The sequence below is a fragment of the Oncorhynchus mykiss genome, chromosome 18 (assembly GCF_013265735.2).
Source record: "Oncorhynchus mykiss isolate Arlee chromosome 18, USDA_OmykA_1.1, whole genome shotgun sequence".
In the NCBI taxonomy this organism is placed as follows: domain Eukaryota; kingdom Metazoa; phylum Chordata; class Actinopteri; order Salmoniformes; family Salmonidae; genus Oncorhynchus; species Oncorhynchus mykiss.
The window spans coordinates 31,237,459-31,252,102 of NC_048582.1; positions in this window are offsets into that span (position 1 = coordinate 31,237,459).

Here is a 14,644-nt window from a genome sequence, read left to right on the forward strand (position 1 = left end):
TCGCTTTCTTCCCCCCTCTCCCTCCCCTTCATTCTCTTATGCTAAATGAGGAAAATATATATTTCTCTAATGGGCTCTTTGAATAATCTGGCTGTATGTTAGGGAATTTAATTTCACATTAACATTTTCCCACTGTTTTCCAGCCTCAACCAATCCTCTGCAAACAACTGTGGATCCATAAATGTTACATTTGAGTCATTTAGCAGACGTTCTTATGGAGAGCAACTTACAGGAGAAATTAGGCTTGAGTATCTTGCTCAAGGGCACATTGACAGATTTTTCACCAAGTCAGCGATTCAAACTAGCGACCTTGCATTTACTGGCCTACCGCTGTTATCTGATAGGTTACCTGCCTCTCAGAACTGAGATCTAATGTTAACCCTATTTGGTATTTTTTCTCTCTCCCCATTACTCTGTCAGTTTCTGTTTTTCACTCTCCCCTGCAATGATACCTTTTATATTTTCTGTATGTATACAGTACTGCAGATATGGCTGTGCATACATTATAGTGCGCCTCTGTGTGCACTTTATTTTCTTTTACTGTCTCTCTCTCTCCCTCTGTCTCGCTCCCTCCCTCCAGAGTCCTGTTGGGAAATGAGGAATCCGTTTGGGAGAGTGGGGGATTCAGAGAGCGTGAAAGGGAGGTGGAACAAGGGCAACACTCTCTTCCATTCCCCCCCCCCCCCCCCCCCCCCCCCCCCCACACACACCCAAACCCAAGTATAGTGCACAAACATATGAAAACATAATGGAGTATCTGGTTGCTGTCGAAGTCTTGATGGCCGAAATGTGTCCATTGTGACTACTGATGATACATCTAATCGTGAGTGCACTGCTGGACGTTTTTTTTTTTTTGTTCATGCAAGTACCATGTCTTTCTGGTGGTGTAGTCAATATATAGTGGTGTATAATGTCTCTGGCGTCATGGGCCTTCTCCATTTGGCCTGAGGCGAAGCATCTGTACACATCTGCAATGGTGGAGTATCCCCCATCGCCTCATTATCTGAGCTGGAGCAGCTTAGTGATTTATTTACCTGCTCGTCGTTTGACGCTCAGGCAAAAGGACAAAGAGACGGAGAAAACTGAGGGAGAGAGGGACAGAGAGGGGGGGAGGACAGGGAGAGCGAGGTCAGTAGAGGGCGATGGAGGGAGAGAGAAAGGGACTTTGAGAGTGAGGTGAGAAGAGGGTTATGAGAGAGAAGAGGTGTCCAAGCGACGATAACGTGCTGATAATGAGTGTAATAGATGGAAACATTATGTTCAGATTTACAGATCGAAACAGGAGCAAGGAGGGAGGGGAAATGAATGTCAACCAAGAGTGACTGTGCTCATTCACATTTGTGTGGTTAGCTTAGTTAGAACCGAGACAAGATTTAATCATACAGTGTAAGGAAAATCACTCTCGAGACAAAATAATTACAGTCCACATTATTCTGACTCACTCCATCCATACACAACAAAGCTTACAACAAAACACTTCTTAGCAACCAGATATGAGAAAATGTGACTATTCCATATCTATAACATCTTTAAAACAAGTTGACAGGGTGACAGCCAGCAGGAGTTTGTCAAGGTCAACCCAGGGGTACTTAGAGATATCAGAGCCTCGGAGCCATCGCTTTTATCCTCAGCCAGTGCAATGCGGGTCCCAGGGGCGGTCCCTCATTCCCCAAACCACCCCGTATGTCCCCTCTGGATCTCCAGGCTTAGCTAACTCATCCGTGTAAGCACATCTCTCCCGACTGTTGGAACCTGCCTCCGTGGGGTCCCCGAGTTGGCTTTGCCACACAGCGCACAACGAGCGAGGAGGCATGCACCGCCGATTTCACTGGAAGGGAGACAAGCGCTTAGAGAGACATCCCCCCCAGCATCACAACCACTACTACCCTCCATGCGCCTCTCTCTCTACCCTCGCGGTTCGGTGCCAGTCAGCTGGGTCACAGCCAACTCCTGCTGCAGTCTGGAGGCATATGATGGTTGCATCCCAAATGGCACCCTCTAGTTGCTTCCCAAATGGCACACTATTCCCTACATAGTGCACTACTTTTCTTTGACCAGATCCCTATGGGCCCTGGTGAGCCCTGTTGGCCCTGGTCAAAAGTTGTGCACTATATAGGGAATAGGGGGGCATTTGGGACGCAGATTCTCTCTCTAACACATTTCCACTGTTGGCTGTGTATGAATCCATGAGGTTTCAGTGTAAAGGCCCTTGTTCAGAGCGATCAGTGTTTTCCAGTTGAAGTGCTAAATGACCCTTTTAATGTCACCAGCGAGAAGAACGAGCCATCTCTCAATTTGGCGGGAGCCCTTCCGTGGCAGCCGGGCAGAGTTTGATAGAGTCTGGAGGTTCTAACCAGCAGGAAACCTGGTGACCTTTCCCTGTTTTTGACGCGCTGACTCGCTTGCCCTTTCGAAAATGCTAATATCGAATGGTTTGCCATAAAACGGGCCCTCCTAGAGGCCCCCGGCAAAAAAAAAAAAGGGCTCTAGAGTATCATTTTCCAGAAGTCAAGTTTGGGGTCATGGCTCTAACTGATACTGAACAAAGTGTGTTCAATGTCCTAAACAGTGTCACATATAGCATCCTATTCCCTATATAGTATACTACTTTTGACCAGGGCCCATATGGCACCATAGGCTGATACTCAGATTAGTTTCTGAGTTTAAAATATGTAACCTTTATTTAACTACGCAAGTCAGTTAAGAACAAATTCTTATTTACAATGACGTCCTACCCCGGCCAAACACAGATTACGCTAGAGCAATTGTGTGCCGCCCTATGGGACTCCCAATCACAGCCGAATGTGATGCAGCCTGGATTCAAACCAGGGACTGCAGTGATGCCTCTTGCTCTGAGATGCAATGCCTTAGACCGCTGCACCACTCAGGAGCCCTAATTTCGGGGGGCATGTTACAAAATCTATCTATTACAATCTAGTAAACCCTGAGCTAGGCACATAGTTGCTTAACTTCATGAGCTGTCTCAGCAACAACAACAAAAACGACCTAATTATCTGTAATTTTATTCATTCAAACGACCACAAAGGTGTGCAGAATGTGATAGAGAGTGTAATTGTCTTAATGAAAGACTGCGATGTGGCCTAGTTAACACAAGCACCTCTTCACAGCCAAATCAATAGAAGACAGCTGATCTGCCCAGGGCTCAGAAGTAGATCACCTTCAACTCAACTATCATCAAGGGCTGATGATGGTAATAAGCTGCTTCAGTGCGATTTACAACACCTTGAATAATGAGAAACCTTCAATCAGAGAAAAAGACAAACGACAACCTTTATCTTTCAGAAACGTTTGACAGTAAAGACGCTAAAACAAGTATATCTCCTAGAATATCTTTCCATCCTACATCTTACCCTCTTTATTAATCTATCTCTTTTTCCCATTCTCCTCCCTCTTTCACCTTCCCCTCTTTCAAAACCTTAATTAGCATTAGCAAACTCATCACATTATTCGCGACTCAATTTGGCACAACGATAAAGTGAAAAAGAACAATGAAGTCTGAAGGGCTTTACGGTAATGAAGTGGTGCTCTTGCAGATATTAGTTATTTAGAGGAGAAGCCATGCTCACCCAAGATGTCTGTCATTGTTTTAAGTCTCCTGCGTCCCAAATGGCACCCTAATTCCCTTTATAATGCTCTGGTCAAAAGTAGTGCACTACATAGCAAAAAGGGTGCCATTTGGGATGTATCCTATTTTTCTATCTATCCCTGCAGATGTTTACATACTACTGAAGTCATTGGCAATGGTGTGCCTGATAGGGCATACCAGCTGTGTCACTGGTGAACACATAACCCCTCTGTTAGCCTCATTGCAATACACCACTGGGCTACTGCCTAATAATGCTCCTCTGAGGCATTGGACTTGGCCCTTTTACAAGTGCTTACAATTGAGAGGTCCCTGTCCCCTGCCTAAAATAGCTCTCCGGGCATCGGCTCGGCTATCCTCCCTGCCGTTCACCCTGACCGGCACAATAGAACAGCATGGGGAAGTGGTTCTGGAAGTGGTAGATGAAAGGAGTTTAAATAGAGGCAGATATTGCACTGTGGCTTTCAGCCGTCCGGCCCACAGACAGTCAATAGGGTCAATATCCCTGTCGGAGAGGATAGGATAGGAGAGGCTGAGAGGCCATCTATCCATCAGACAGGGACCATACAGACCAGGCAGCACAAAAAGCACGAGACATCATTACAGTGGACCAGTGTCCGTCCGCCTTCGCCGCTCATCGACCAGTCGGCTGAGCAATGAGCAAAACTGATAGGGGAGGGCTGCAAACTCCTCATATCGGTCAGGCCATCGACCACCCATCCTTGGCTGACATACCACCCGCACCCCGCCCCCACCCCGTTCGACCGACCTCACGCCAGCCTGTCTGCAATTATTCAGACAGTTAATTAGGTCAGTCAGCTCCTCCAGCAACACAGGAGGAATGATGTGCAAGATGTCCGAGACTGACCTACTGACTCTCCTCTGGTGGAGCGTCTGAACATCGCAGGCTATGATCGGTCCAACTCTAAGGGATGGTAGACCTAACTGTCAGTAGAATTCATGATTAAACTGCTGAGCCTCCACTGTACTGTAGACCTGCCAGCCCCCGCCAGCCCACCCTGTGATGTTCCCAGGCATATGATGTGGTATGATCATGGGTCATGTGAAGGATTGGATTGTGTTTCATTTTTCTCAGATAGCATTCAGACATCTGATTGAGGGGAATGGATTGATCTAGAGCAGGGTTTTAAAGGCCATGGATTCTACAGGCTTTTGTGATAGATATTCACAGCAACTTTACCTAACCACCAATATGTAGATAGTAACTTACTATAAGCTACATATTTTACATACTGAGTATAACTGTATTATACCTTGCATATCAAACCTGATTAGCAGCTCTGACAAGGTTAATGCATTAAGCCGTGATGGAGATGAAAGTGAACTGCTGCCCTACAAGACATGTCTCTTCAAATCATGATTTAGTGGTTGGATCTAAAAACCTGCTGTGTCATGTTCTTGTATAATCAGGCCCTCTTTCTCTCTTACTGAAGCCCAATGAGCTGTTACTTTTCCTAATGTGAGGACATAATTCCGGCAGCATTCTCCTTCCAAAAGCACACAGGGAAAGGTTGATGTCCATGCCAAGCCCCTAGTCTGATAGTGATTGTGACATTTCCTCTCCTCCCTGAGGGCCTCACTTTGCCTCACCCCCTCCGACATCCAAAATGCTCCAATTCCTAAGGAGCAATATCTCTTCCTCACAGAGAAAAAGGTCACATGCTCCATTATGTCAAACTGAACTTTTGACCTAACATTTACAGAGAGAGGAGGCAAAAAATATCCCTCGATATGACACTGGAGTTCGGTCAGCATGTTGTTGTTTGAATGGATGCTACAGGAATATCATTATTTGATGTTAGACATTGGATGCTTACACATTGGTGCTATCTAGAACCTAAAAGGGTAGAAACTGTTTAAGTTCCATGTAGAACCCTCTGGGTTCTACATGAAACCCAAAAGAGTTCTACCTGGAAAAAAAGTTTTTTTTACCTGGAACCAAAAGGGTTCTCCTATGGGGACAGCCATAGAACCCTTTTGGATCCCTTTTCTCTAAGAGTGCAGGTTGCGAATGGATGACAAAAATATCTCAAATTATTACCAGACAGTAATCTACATTTAGGAAACTACTTCTATTCTGTTTCTATTCTTGTTTGATGCTGATGTCCTATCTTTATACATCAGCGTGCAAGGGAGTAGACAAGGTTGCAGTCGGGCCCTAAGGCTGTGATGCCGAAGACTAACAGTGCCTTTGACTCTGATTCACTCTGCGAGTGAGTTCACTCTGCCAGCTTAGTTTTCTTCTCATAGATTCTCATTAGTGTTGGGTGGTAAAACAATGTGAGAGGACTTAGAGTGCAACTCAGCCAATGCAAAATCTACTGTATCAACCATCAACCCCTCAGGACAATGAGAAGCACACCAAATTCACTGACGATTCTCACTATCAGGCTATTAGAGTACATTTATACACAACAGTTATCGATTGACGTAAAGCGAGAATTTAAAAGAGAAAGAGAGCGAGAAAGAGAGAGAGAGAGAGAGAAATGGGGAAGATACAGCGATAGGAAGAAAGAAAGAGTGAGATAGGAGGTGAAAAAGAAAGAGAAATATCTATGGATTCATTGAGAACCTTACTTAATTGCTTCCGCAATCGATTGTCGTCCCGTGGCATGGGATGCATCCCAAAGGGCACCCTTACACTTTATAGTGCACTACTTTTGAACAGGGCCCTTAGGGCTCAGTAGTGCACTATGAAGGGAATAGGGTGCCATTTGCTACGCAGGCTTGGTCATTTGAGACTGCTGATTTGGGAGGAGCTGGATATCGACCCTGTTGTTGATTGTGCATTTTGCTTTGTCTTACAAAACCAATCCTTGGAGGCTTAATAAAAGAAATACATGCTCGGCTCCACTAAATACTTGATGTAAGGTGCCGTCAACTATCATCTCTTAAGTTGTTTTGATTAATGATGGCTTCCAGGCTACAGCCTGTCATCATGCTTGTCAACATTTGTTCCTGTACCTGTCCAGTGTTGTTATACATACCTTATGTAAGCATTGTCACATTTTGAAGGTAGTGCTTCATTACGTTTCCATGTTGCAATGAGATGTTATATTACTTTGATTGATTTATAGTCAATGGGGAGACAGCCCAAAGACTTTCCCCAACACCCTCAAACATCCCCCTCTTATCTCCCTCCTTTCTCTTCCCTCCTTTTTCCTTTAATACTCCATGCGTCACTCATGCTAATAACCACACTCCTCATTTTGTCTTCTCATCAGACACATGCTGCTCTCCCATCTCTTGTTTTCTCTTCTCCTCTCTTCAATATTTCATGCCAATGAAAGTGCATCTATTCTCAGCGTTTCCCCATGTCCTACCACCTCCTGACTGTCAAAACATAATTTTCTATCATTCGACATCCCTCTCCCTGACTCTTTCTACCCCCTTGCTTCTCAATCATCTCCGTTGTGACCATCATGTATTGGTGATGATGACCCTCGGTGCAGTGATTGCCTTCTTTTATTTAATTTCTCCTCATGTTTGTATGCCATTGTTCCATTATTGTCGCTACCCCAATTTTGAAAAACACACTACACCCATTTTGCACACACACACACACACACAACACACACACACAACACACACACACACACACACACACACACACACACACACAAACACACACACACACACACACACACACACACACACACACACACACACACACACACACACACACACACACACACACAAAAGTCAATCACCTATTGTCAGGGTTAGGTAGGTTACTTTCTAAAAGTAATCCATTACAGAAACAAATTACCTATCCAAAATTGTAATCAATAACGTAACTTTTAGATTACCTAAACTCAGTAACATAATCTGATTACCTTCAGTTACTTTTAGATTACTTTCCCCTTAAGAGGCATTAGAAAAATTGAACGACATCTATTGCAGGATAAATCAATGTTAAGGTTTACATAGCTGGCCGTATATGGCTGTTAAATTTAACTTTATGGGTTGGTTATGTAGTCTTCTTCTAGCCCATCACTTTCTACTACATATAATAATACGATTAAAATACACTGCTCAAAAAAATAAAGGGAACACTAAAATAACACATCCTAGATCTGAATTAATGAAATATTTTTATTAAATACTTTTTTCTTTACATAGTTGAATGTGCTGACAACAAAATCACACAAAAATTATCAATGGAAATCAAATTTATCAACCCATGGAGGTCTGGATTTGGAGTCACACTCAAATTTAAAGTGGAAAACCACACTATAGGCTGATCCAACTTTGATGTAATGTCCTTAAAACAAGTCAAAATGAGGCTCAGTAGTGTGTGTGGCCTCCACGTGCCTGTATGACCTCCCTACAATGCCTGGGCATGCTCCTGATGAGGTGGCGGATGGTCTCCTGAGGGATCTCCTCCCAGACCTGGACTAAAGCATCTGCCAACTCCTGGACAGTCTGTGGTATAACGTGACATTGGTGGATGGAGCGAGACATGATGTCCCAGATGTGCTAAATTGGATTCAGGTCTGGGGAACGGGCCATAGCATCAATGACTTCCTCTTGCAGGAACTGCTGACACACTCCAGCCACATGAGGTCTAGCATTGTCTTGCATTAGGAGGAACCCAGGGCCAACCACACCAGCATTTGGTCTCACAAGGGGTCTGAGGATCTCATCTCGGTACCTAATGGCAGTCAGGCTACCTCTGGCGAGCACATGGAGGCCCCCCAAAGAAATGCCACCCCACACCATGACTGACCCACTGCCAAACCGGTCATGCTGGAGGATGTTGCAGGCAGCAGAACATTCTCCACGGCGTCTCCAGACTGTCATGTCTGTCACATGTGCTCAGGGTGAACCTGCTTTCATCTGTGAAGAGCACAGGGCGCCAGTGGCGAATTTGCCAATCTTGGTGTTCTCTGGCAAATGCCAAATGTCCTGCACGGTGTTGGGCTGTAAGCACAACCCCCACCTGTGGAGGTCGGGCCCTCATACCACCCTCATGGAGTCTGTTTCTGACCGTTTGAGCAGACACATGCACATTTGTGGCCTGCTGGAGGTCATTTTGCAGGGCTCTGGCAGGACTCCTCCTGCTCCTCCTTGCACGAAGGCGGAGGTAGCGGTCCTGCTGCTGGGTTGTTGCCCTCCTACGGCCTCCTCCACGTCTCCTGATGTACTGGCCTGTCTCCTGGTAGCGCCTCCATGCTCTGGACACTACGCTGACAGACACAGCAAACCTTCTTGCCACAGCTCGCATTGATGTACCATCCTGGATGAGCTGCACTACCTGAGCCACTTGTGTGGGTTGTAGACTCCGTCTCATGCTACCACTAGAGTGAAAGCACCACCAGCATTTAAAAGTGACCAAAACATCAGCCAGGAAGCATAGGAACTGAGAAGTGGTCTGTAGCCACCACCTGTGAAATGTATTGTCAATCAGTGTTGCTTCCTAAGTGGACAGTTTGATTTCGCAGAAGTGTGATTGACTTGAAGTTACATTGTGTTGTTTAAGTGTACCCTTTATTTTTTTGAGCAGTGTATGTCTTTACATTAAAAACCAAAGTCTATCAGAATTTCAGTCATTCCAATAAATGTTATACACCTTGATATTCAAGAATAGGACTTGGAAAAATGGAAGTATAGATTAGCCAAATTGTTTTACCTGAGCATAACCCCAAAACTAAGGACTTATTAGCCAGTCCTACTCTGTTGTTTATGATTTTGTTGTCATGGAGGACAGATTTGTCTCATTGATTCGAGTTGAAAAATAAATGCTGTCCTCATGGAATGGCATGCTTTGAGAGATACTGAGAAGTGCTATTTACATGTGAAAACTTAATTTCTTATGCTTATTCTTATGTTTGCTATAGGCCTATTGTTTACCTTTTTGTTGGTGACACTTGGATATCTTGATAATATGCAGCTGTATAAAGAGCAAATCCACATTTGAAACAATAACAAAACGGCAAGCCCCACCTCTGTTTTGGTAAAAAGCTGAGGGATGGGAGTATTGTAACTACTCTCAGATGAATAGACAGAGTTATGGATTGAAGGACTGACCATCCATGATATCAAAAGTATTGTTTTAACCAGGCTATACGGTGTTTGTTTACATATACAATGTTTACAAACGTTGGGGGAAAAAACAGCCTATATTTTGGGTTCTCATGGAGTGAGACAGTTGAACTACGCTCATGAGGCATTTCTAAGTTATATTCTTCAAGAATCAATGGATATACACTACCGGTCAAATTTTTTTGAAAACCTACTCATTCAAGGGCTTTCTTTATTTTTTTCATTTTTTTCTACATTGTAGAATAATAGTGAAGACATCAAAACTATGAAATAACACATGTAGAATCATGTAGTAACCAAAAAAAGTGCTAAACAAATCAAAACAATTTATATTTGAGATTCTTCAAATAGCCATCCTTTGCCTTGATGACAGCTTTGCACACTCTTGGAATTCTCTCAACCAGCTTCATGAGGTAGTCACCTGGAATTAATTTCAATTAACAGGTGTGCCCTCTTAAAAGTTTATTTGTGGAATTTCTTTCATTCTTAATGCGTTTGAGCCAATCAGTTGTGTTGTGTTGTGACAAGATAGGGGGGTATACAGAAAAAGCCCTATTTAGTAAAAGACCAAGTCCATATTATGGCAAGAACACATCAAATAATCAAAGAGAAATGACAGCCCATCATTACTTTACGACATGAAGGTCAGTTAATATGGAACGTTTCAAGAACTTTCTTCAAGTTCAGTCGCAAAAACCATCAAGCGCTATGATGAAACTGGCTTTCATGAGGACCGCCACAGAGGCTAAATTCATTAGAGTTTCCAGCCTCAGAAATTGCAGCCCAAATAAATGCTTCACAGAGTTCAAGTAACAGACACATCTCAACATCAACTGTTCAGCGGAGACTGCGTGAATCAGGCCTTCATGGTCGAATTGCTGCAAAGAAACCACTACTAAAGGACACCAATAATAAGAAGACACTTGCGTGGGCCAACAAACACGAGCAATGGACATTAGACCAGTGTAAATTTGTCCTTTGGTCTGGAGTGCAAATTTTAGATTTTTGGTTGCAACCGCTGTGTCTTTGTGTTACATGGTGTGGGTGAACGGATGATCTCTGCATCTGTATATCCCACCGTAAAGCATGGAGGAAGAAGTGTGATGGTGTGGGGGTGCTTTGCTGGTGACACTGTCAGTGATTTATTTAGAATTCAAGGCACACTTAACCAGCATGGCTACCACAGCATTCTGCAGCGATACGCCATCCCATCTGGTTTGGGCTTAGTGGGACTAACATTTGTTTTTCAACAGGACAATGACCCAAGACACCTCGAGCTGTGTAAGAGCTATTTGACCAAGAATGAGAGCGATGGAGTGCTGCATCAGATGACCTGGCCTCTGCAATCCCCCAACCTCATCCAAATTGAGATGGTTTGGGATGAGTCAGACTGCAGAGTGAAGGAAAAGCAGTCAACAAGTGCTCAGCATATGTGGGAACTCCTCCAAGACTGTCAGAACAACATTCCAGGTGAAGCTGGTTGAGAGAATGCCAAGACTGTGCAAAGCTGTCATCAAGGCAAAGGGTGGCTATTTGAAGAATCTCCAGTATAAAGTATATTTGGATTTGTTTAACACTTTTTTGGTTACTACATGATTCCTTATGTGTTATTTCATAGTTTCAATGTCTTCACTATTGTTCCCAGATGTAGAAAGTAGTAAAAATAAAGAAAAACCCTTGATTGAGTAGGTGTTCTAAAACTTTTTACTGTTACTGTATTTATATATATATTTACAAATCCAAAAATGATGTAGCAACTACAGATTGCTCCTTTAAGTTTATCAAAAGTGTACGAGTTTGATCATGTCTCCATTAGGCCTATGGATTTTTTTTTATCAGCATGAATTAGATTGAGCAGTAAAAGTCTCACTTTTATTCCACAGGCTGGAATCCATGCTATGCAGCTGTTGCAAGAGTAAATTTTTCACTGGCTGTCCACTGGTTTAAAAAACAATGATTGATAGGCACCTTAAACTTCTTGAATTTAACCTTTATTGGTTTCAAATATATATTTATATTTGTGAACAGCCATCCACAACAACCACAATCCGTAAGGTGCAAATAGCTAAATGAGAAAGCAGCAGTGTGATTCACATCAATGACCTATGTACTGTAGATATCAATAATAAGTGATATCCGTATTGCCGTAGACCACACCACTGCTGTCATCCTCCAAGCGTTTGTTCAAGTTTGATAATCTTTGGAATGCCGACAGCAGTCGCACCATTGGAAGACATACAGTGAGCACCATAATTCATTGGACAGTGACCATTTTTTGTTATTTTGGTTCTGTACTATAGCACTTTGAGTTTGAAAGGATACAATGACAATGAGGGTGAAGTGCAGACTGTCAGCTTTAATTTGAGTGTATTTTCATACATATCGGATGAACCGTTTAGAAATTACAGCACCTTTTGTACATGGTCCCCCCATTTTAAGGTACTAGACGTATTGGTTGAATTGGCTTCACAGATGTGTGTCGTTAGGCAGGTGTATTCATTTGTGTTTTTAGTGAATGCAGGAGAGCTGTTGATGAATAGAATTGATTCTAGACTTTGCTATTGCCTTTGGAGGTTGTTGTTTGGGTGTGACAACATGAGGAAGACAGCAGTGTCGGTGCAAATGAAGCTGGCCTTCATAAGGCTCAGAAATGAAAATCAATCAATCAGGAACATTGCAAAAACCCTGGGCATGCCCAAGTCAGCAGTTTGGTTCATCATTAACAAGAAAAAAACCTGACAACAGACCAACAGATCGAACAGATCCTGGATGCAGGTGTAGATGTGTCAAAGTCTACCATTCGTAGAAGACTACACCAGCAGGACTACAGAGGAAACACTACAAGATGCAAACCACTGATAAGCCTGAGGAACAGAAAGGCCAGATTACAGTTTGCTAAAAAGCACCTAAAAGAGCCCCAAGAGTTCTGGAAAAAAGTATTGTGGACAGATGAGACAAAGATGAACATGTACCAGAGTGATGGAAATAGGAAAGTGTGGAGAGAAAAAAAGACATGCCCATGATCCAAAGCATACCACCTCATCCGTGAAACATGGTGGAGGGGGTGTTATGGCTTGGGCCTGTATGGCTGCCAGTGGAACAGGCTCACTTGTCTTCATCGATGATGTGACTGCAGACAGAAGTAGAACAATTTAATATTTTATCTGCTCAGATAAAACCAAATGCCTCCAAACTCATTGGACGGCACTTCATCATGCAACAAGACAATGATCCTCAACATACTGCTAGAGCAACGAATGGGTTTTTGATGGCCAAAAAGTGGAAAATCCTTGACTGGCCGAGTCAATCACCGGATCTGAATCCAATTGAACATGCATTTTACATGCTGAAGAGGAGACTAAAGGCAATAAATCCCCGAAACAAGCAGGAACTGAAGATGGCTGCAGTACAGGCCTGGCAGAGCTTCGCCAGGGAAGATATCCAGCGTCTGGTGATGTCCATGCATCGCAGACTTCAAAGTCATTGCATGCAAAGGATATGCGACCAAATATTAACAATGATTATGGAGAGGACTATGTACAAAAGCTTCTAGATTTTCTAAACGGTTTATCCGAGATGTATACCCTCAAATTAAAGCTGGCAGTCTGCACTTCACCTGTATTGTCATTGTATCCTTTCAAACTCAAAGTGCTAGAGAACAGGACCAAAAATAACAAAAAATGGTCACTGTCCAATGAATTATGGTGCTCACTATAGCTTGGACTGTAGCCTACAAAAGCCTATTCCTGCTCTTTTCCCGCGATCCATCAAACACATTTGGTGTGTCTTCATAGTGGTCTCTGATTTATGGTCAGACTCGCCCACGTTGAACAAATTTAAACTTGTGCCTGTTTTCAATGCTGATTGGAATGTCATTGAGAAAACAGAGAAGTGTTACATGCAATCCGTTACACCCCAACCCTGCCGACTGTACATGTGTCTCACATCTGTTATGATGTCTGTCATCACTCTTCATACATATAGCACGCCCCCATCTCCCTTCTCCCCTCTTTTTCATCCGCCATGATCATTTACCAGTACCCAGCTCATTCCCCGAAGTTTCACCTCTTATCCACTCGTTAACTTTCTCTCTCTCACTTTTCATCATGTCCTGACATTGCAGAACATTGTTCTTGATTGCTTGGCAGATGCCATTATCCCGGGCCTGTATCTTCCCAATCTCATTAGCCATTTGTACAGCTGGGTACTTGCTGGAGCGAATCAGGTTAAGTACCACGCTCAAGGGTACACACATCAGTAAGGCCCACCTGGAGTTCATACCTGCCATCCTCCTGATCGCCAATAACCATAACAGACACGCTATGGTGTCCTTCGTCTTTTTCTCTCTTTTCAATTTCTCTCTCCCTCTTCCTTTCTCACCATAGTCTCCTAGGCTCTCACTTGGTCTCTCTCGCCATCTCACTTGTTTTTGGCACAGTGGGGTTAGGTAAACAGAGGAATTGAAAATTCATGTCGGGCAGTAGGGGTGAGAAAGGGAGAGGACAGGGAAGACTTGGGAGGTGGGTGTGATGGTCATGCCATTGTGGTTTACTAACACAACGCTGAACATGGGGAGAGGGGACGGGGACATAGATGGCAAGATTTGAAACTGTACACATCATTGTTAGGTGTTTCTTCGTGACCAAATATTGTTGTTTTTCTTATTAATAATGGTTGGTTACACTCACTAAATGTTTTTATTTGGGATCATTCTCATACCCAGAATTCTCGGAACACTTCATTCAAAGTAGGTCTTTGGTGTTTGAATTTAAAATGTGATTATTATTAAGTGAGAAAAGAAGAGTGATAAAAAGAAACAGGAGGAAATGTATGATGCAGAAGAGAAACAGAGCAGAACATTTATAAAAAAATATTTCTCTGTTATTGAATTCTGTTAGTAAATCATTATCAGGAAAACAAGGATAGATGAAGACAAGGAGGTAGATTGATGATAATATATGATCTAAATAATCA